Source organism: Nelumbo nucifera, chromosome 1, assembly GCF_055504915.1.
Source record: "Nelumbo nucifera cultivar China Antique chromosome 1, China Antique-T2T, whole genome shotgun sequence".
Classification (NCBI taxonomy): Eukaryota; Viridiplantae; Streptophyta; class Magnoliopsida; order Proteales; family Nelumbonaceae; genus Nelumbo; species Nelumbo nucifera.
The window spans coordinates 129,955,261-129,961,260 of NC_142649.1; positions in this window are offsets into that span (position 1 = coordinate 129,955,261).

Genomic DNA, 6,000 nt, shown 5'->3' on the forward strand with positions numbered 1-6,000 from the left:
AAGGTAGTTGAAATCCATTATTTTTATAGTTTTTAGTTTTTATTGAATTATTTGGAAAAATAAACTTTAAATTATTTATTTCAGTTTTTATAATTATATTTTTATTTTTATCGAAGATGAAAAAAAATCCAAAAACAATCAATATACAGTTTTGTCAAACTAGGCATGGATATGCTTCCTTATTAGTGTGTATCAGACCGTATTTAGCAATACAACGTGATATAGCCCGATACGAAGGTGTATCGTGTTGATACACACAACTTGTGGGATATGTACTCAATCATGATGTATCCCATATCTACGACCATAAATATGAATATAATACACCCAATATCAAGAATATCATATCAATACTTTAATCCTTGCCCTCATATCACCTAATGGAGCTATTTTTCTTTGCATTAATTTTTTTATCAAATTCATCTTTTAGACATCTTATTTCTCAATTGTCCAACATATTTCATATACAACATAGCTGGCCTTATGAGCCCAAGTAGAAGTCCAAACGTTTATCGAGATAATCACTTATTAGCTGCATTAGCAGCATTGCTAATGGTCCAAATAACATAAGGCAATCTAATCTCAATTTCTCAACTATGATACTTACCTTGGCCTCACGTCAAGATGGCCATCTCCAAATATTATTTTATTTATTTTTCTCTTTCTCACGTGTGAACACATGTGACATTCAACTACTTAGATGAGGTGGACATTACATAATTTACATTGTGCGAGTTAAAATTATCGGGAAATCCAGCTACCCTATTTTTGTTTTCGCTTCATGGGGCTACACAACAGGGGGTAGCCCATTGTCTTTTTTTTTTTCCTACTTTCGACGAGTCAGAGAACCTACCAAAGTCTTTTTCAAAACCGACAACTACCCAAGACCCACAGGATGTACCATTATTAGAATTGAAGGCAAATGTAATAGGGTGGCACTTTGGAAGTGGGCTTGGCGGCCCATCCAGCCCATAGTTAGAATTGGGCTAAGAGTGAGTTCTATACCGAAGTGTAGCTCGACCTGAATTAGCTGTAGGCCTAGTTATGTCCGAGTTGGACTGAGCTCGAGATATCAATTGCCTCTCGGAAAGCTTTCAGTGAGATGAGTATTCGGCTTATTTGGTTAAAAATTGAATCAAATAAATCAAAATTATTAGAGGGAAAATTTAACGAAAATAGAATCAAGGCAAATGAAATAATTGAACCAAATTTTTTATTCGATTATTTTAGTTAAAACCAAATTTATGTATGTATGTATCCCATAATGAAATTTGGTTAATTTAATTTCTTTCGATTAATCGAATTTTCAAATCTGAAAACTGAAACCAATACTCAAAATCCTCTAAAAATGAATTAACCGAATTGAAGAAATTGAAACCAAAATATTTGGTTCGATTTTTCAGTTTTGACTGAATAATGCTCAGCCCCATCTATAACATGACATGAAATGTGTAAAAGGGTAAACTCCAAAAGCCCCCCAATTATGGGGTGTGTGTCACTTTATTACTTGAATTATCAAAAGTTTGAACTACCTCCCAAGACTTTCATGTATAGTCTTCTATCAGAATAATGAAAGGAAAATGGTCATGCGTGCATCATGTAACCTTTTAAGCTTTTCAAAGTACTCAAATTACCCTTTTAAACATCTTTTCCCTTATCATCTTCCAATAAGGGTTTTTCTTTGAATATAGATATTTGTATGAGATTTTTCACCCAACATATTTGACTTTTACAACTTTAGTATGGTCTGTATGCCTCTAAAATCCTAAAAATTAATAACAAAGACTTATCACTGTGAAAACTATACTACATATAAAAGGGCGAATAAGGTCTGTTTTTTTAGAATTTTCATTAGACATAAATTACCCCTTAGGCTTAATTTGGAAGAAGTACAAATACATAATTGTAGAGAGCAAAACCTTATATTTTGTATGAATTTGCACTGTACATATTTGTATTCGTACTCTTATCAAAGTGAGCCTTAATCACTGAATATTTTGGGGCAAATGTGTACTTTGATAAAGCACCACAGTTAAGACAGTTAATGTTGTAATAGTCATTGTTGAATTGTAGAAGTCATGCATGTGGATGGACGTCACCTCACCCTTTCATTAAAATTCACTCAATCAAAAAGAAACATACCCTCACATTCACATACACCATTGTAAATGTAAATAATCCTCCCATTCACAGGAACAAAATTTTCAAAAAGAAAATTAATTATAAATATATGACAGAAAATAATGTTTAAAGGGACCAAAATTCAATCTAATAAATTAGGTATCATTATAACATTTATTTTTTTAAGAAATTTCACTCAAGTATGGCATCCCTTTTTAACTTGCCTCTATTGATTGAAATAAAAGGGCTATTAAAAAGTTGTTATAATCCAATCAATTGGACTTCATAAGGGGTTTTTCCAAATTGAATGAATTTGTGACAAGTGGACAAGGTCTAATATTAGCCCAAACCTTTAACATGATGGCTTTTTAATGAAAATCAAGAGAATTGGATTTATTTATTTTATTTTATAAATATCAAACAAATTGTTTACTAACTCTTTCACCTCTCATCTGTACTACTTTTAAAAGTGGGGAGGAAAAATCTATGATACCAGAAAGACATGATACTAGAAAGTCTCCCTCCTCCCATGAAATTTGATAAAAACCCAAGTGGTTGGTTACCACTTTTATGATGTTCCAATATCATGTCTTTCTATCATCATAGTCAAACCCAAGTGGAAAATATGCCCATAGTATGATTTTATTTATTTTTACTTAAGTGTCCATATTTTTGAATTTGGTCAGTCTTTATTCATCATCATCCATGCCTTATTCCATTCCCAATTGTTGGGAAAAAGCCTGCTATCTCACAATAGCCAAATAACATAATATATCTGAATTGAAGCAAAATAATTCTCTTTCCCTCTTTGTGCAATTAAATGAACATGCAAGCCAAACAATATCAACCAAATAGAAAAATATATGCAATAATAGGAATACAATCCACAAGTAGAAGGCACAAGATTTTGACGTGGAAAACCCTCCAAAACGAAGGGAAAAACCACGGGCAATTAACCACTCAAAAACTTCCACTAATAAATCAATGGGATACAACAAAGTTCTTCTCTAGCAATAAATTTAGAGGCTATTAGCATCAACTACTCACCCAAAGGTGGATTTCATCACATATCACCAAATAACTCAAAGGCAAAAATAAATCTCACCAAAATGATAATAGAGAAGAGGAATAGCAAATCAAACCAATAGATATGCAGTTTGAGGCGCCACCAACTGCATACTAAAATCTCAAGATGATCGCAGAAAGGGATGCCATGCAAGTTCAGTGTTCTTCGCCCATGAAAGCCCACAAGAAACTCTCTTCTCCTTTCCCCTATCTCTCTATTTTTCTCTCTGGTTTTATCTTTTGTGTTCGGTGGAAGACTTCACCGAACTGTTCGTATTCACCTCACTAACCGAGCAAGCATTACTTGCTCATAACTGTCTTTGCTCATGCAAAGACACATGGGGCAGCCTCTTCGACTTCCATCCCCCCTCTCTTCCTTTTCTTCTTTTTTTTTTTTATTTTGTGGGCCCTCCACATGGGAAGGGAGCCCAACCAACACCAATTAAATGGGGTCAACTACATAAACCCTGTTTTGCTAATCCGTTCTATTTAAATTGGTCACCCTTTATTATGAAGGTAAAAATGTAATTTGAACAACTACTTTTTCATTCTAAACAAGAAACAAGTTCTATAGACTTTTTCTTCACTAAATTATCCCTACTTTTGAAATTCGTCGCTTTTTGACTGTGAGGACAAAAATATAATTTCAACTACTACTTTTCACTTCATTCAATTCCCTCTCATTAAGTCATACATTTAAGTTGTTAACTCCCATTCTCTATGATCATATCCTTTGTTTGAGGTATTTTGATTTCTCGCTAATAAATTATACTAATTAAATTAATATCCAATAATTTTAATAATACAAAACCTGTGTATTTAAAATTGATGACATAAAAATAAAACCATCATTCAATTCAAATGGTAGGTAAATAGTTAAATCATTGGATTATATGGGTGTTGATAAAAGAAATGGAAGGGAGACGAGCCAATTAGAAGCAATTGGGCCCATAATCCTTCAGCCCAACGGTGAATTACCCCATCGGCACATTTCAAAAGATTTATTCAAGATTTATTAACAAATCAGTCAACCTAGTGGGGCTCAACTGAATAACAATCTTAGATTAAAATCCCTAAAAAGGGAAGTATGGTTGGCTAATTTAACCGAATATACAAAATCCTTGAAATCTTCGAGTCAAACCTTTGCCAACTAGCTGATTTTCTCACCAATCAATCTTAATTGAATTAAACCCAAAATCGGTGGAGGGAATCTGCTAATGGCCATCTATAACTAATTTTGTGGGACCCCCAAATTAAATGGGGGTTTACTCTCGCCCTTCGGCAGCTCTCCCCCTTCGGCTCCTCAAACCTTTTCCCTTGACTCCCTTTCGTTTGACAAAAAAAAAAGGAAGGAAGGAAATGCTGCACCAAAACCAAGGTTACAACCCTCAAAACTGTTGCAACTAAAATCCTTCAACAGTCAAAGAAACGTTTTTTTTCTTCCCCCTTTTTGGGGCTCCTGCTCCCATTTGGCTCCTCCCTTTAACACTCGTCCAAAGTTTTCTTTTTATTGGCTTTTCTTATTGCAGGAAGAAATAGCAAGGATTTTGGTTCTATAATGATTAGAAGTTTCGAAATTGCTGCAATTCCATGCTACATTGATTGAAGAACTTTAGTCTTTAAACCATTGAAGATCTTTCTTTCAAATTACTACAATCAAAGAGGGTTTTCGTTGAACCCTTGAAGCCAAGAAGACCTCCCCCAATGGGCTACATTCAAAGAGCCTTTTACAATTGAAGACATTCTTTTTGTCCATTTGTGTTCCAATTGTTGATTGACCGCGAGGGAAATTTTTCCGATTGTTACTTGCTTCTCGTAATTGCAAGTTCCAATTGCGGTTTTGGATTTTGTCCAAGACAAGAGAATCAGAGGGTTTTCTTTGCCAAGAAAAAGAGAGTTTGTATTCCATTTAAATTTCTGCAAAAACAAAAAAATTAATTTTTTTTGAATTTGTCTGCATAATTTTTTTGTGCTCCAAATTTAGCACGAAATTTGTGTTGACAATGGGTTAACCCATGGTGTCATAGTTAAATAATAAAAAATTATAAAAAAAATAAAATTATAAAAAAACAAAAAAGTGAATAAAACATCTCTAATATTATATGTTTATCATATTAAAAAAAATAATTATGATAAATAAGAAGAATTATTTATTAATAATAGGAATTTTGAATATCATAAAAGGGTAGAATTACTAAAAAAATATAGGAATTTTGAATAAAAGATATGTATTTATGTGTCAAAAAAAAGTGTGACAAATAAAACTATTCTTCTTAATGATGAAAATAGAATAGAAAGTCAAAATAACTCGTAAAGAAAACTATTTTCCATCTAAGTAGTGGTCAACATCCCATAGGGGTCTACTTAGGTGAACCAACTCGTCTTAGATTGTGATTAAGACAAGCTATGCTTGGATTTTTGGTCCTTGGGTTGGGTGGGCCCAAAAGTTTGGCATTTTCTATTTTTTGGGTTGGGCTTTAACCTAGTCCTTAGGTAGCTTGAGCTCAACCCAATCATATACAAATTGAAACATATTTTCATATATACATGTTTATAAACATACATAAACACATACATTTATGCCAAAGTATAATATGGGCTGATTTAGCAACATAATCCCAAGCCCAACCCAAGTGCATCAAATTCCAGTGTTATTGAAACTAGAATGGACAGATCAAGCTTGGGCTTGTGCCTTAAACCTAATTCTTAGGCTTGGGCCTAGGCTGAGCTTAAATTAGGCCTATCCCACCCAACTTGCTATGGATGCAAATGGATTGAATCAAATCTGATAAGCGTATATCCAAATGTGATCAA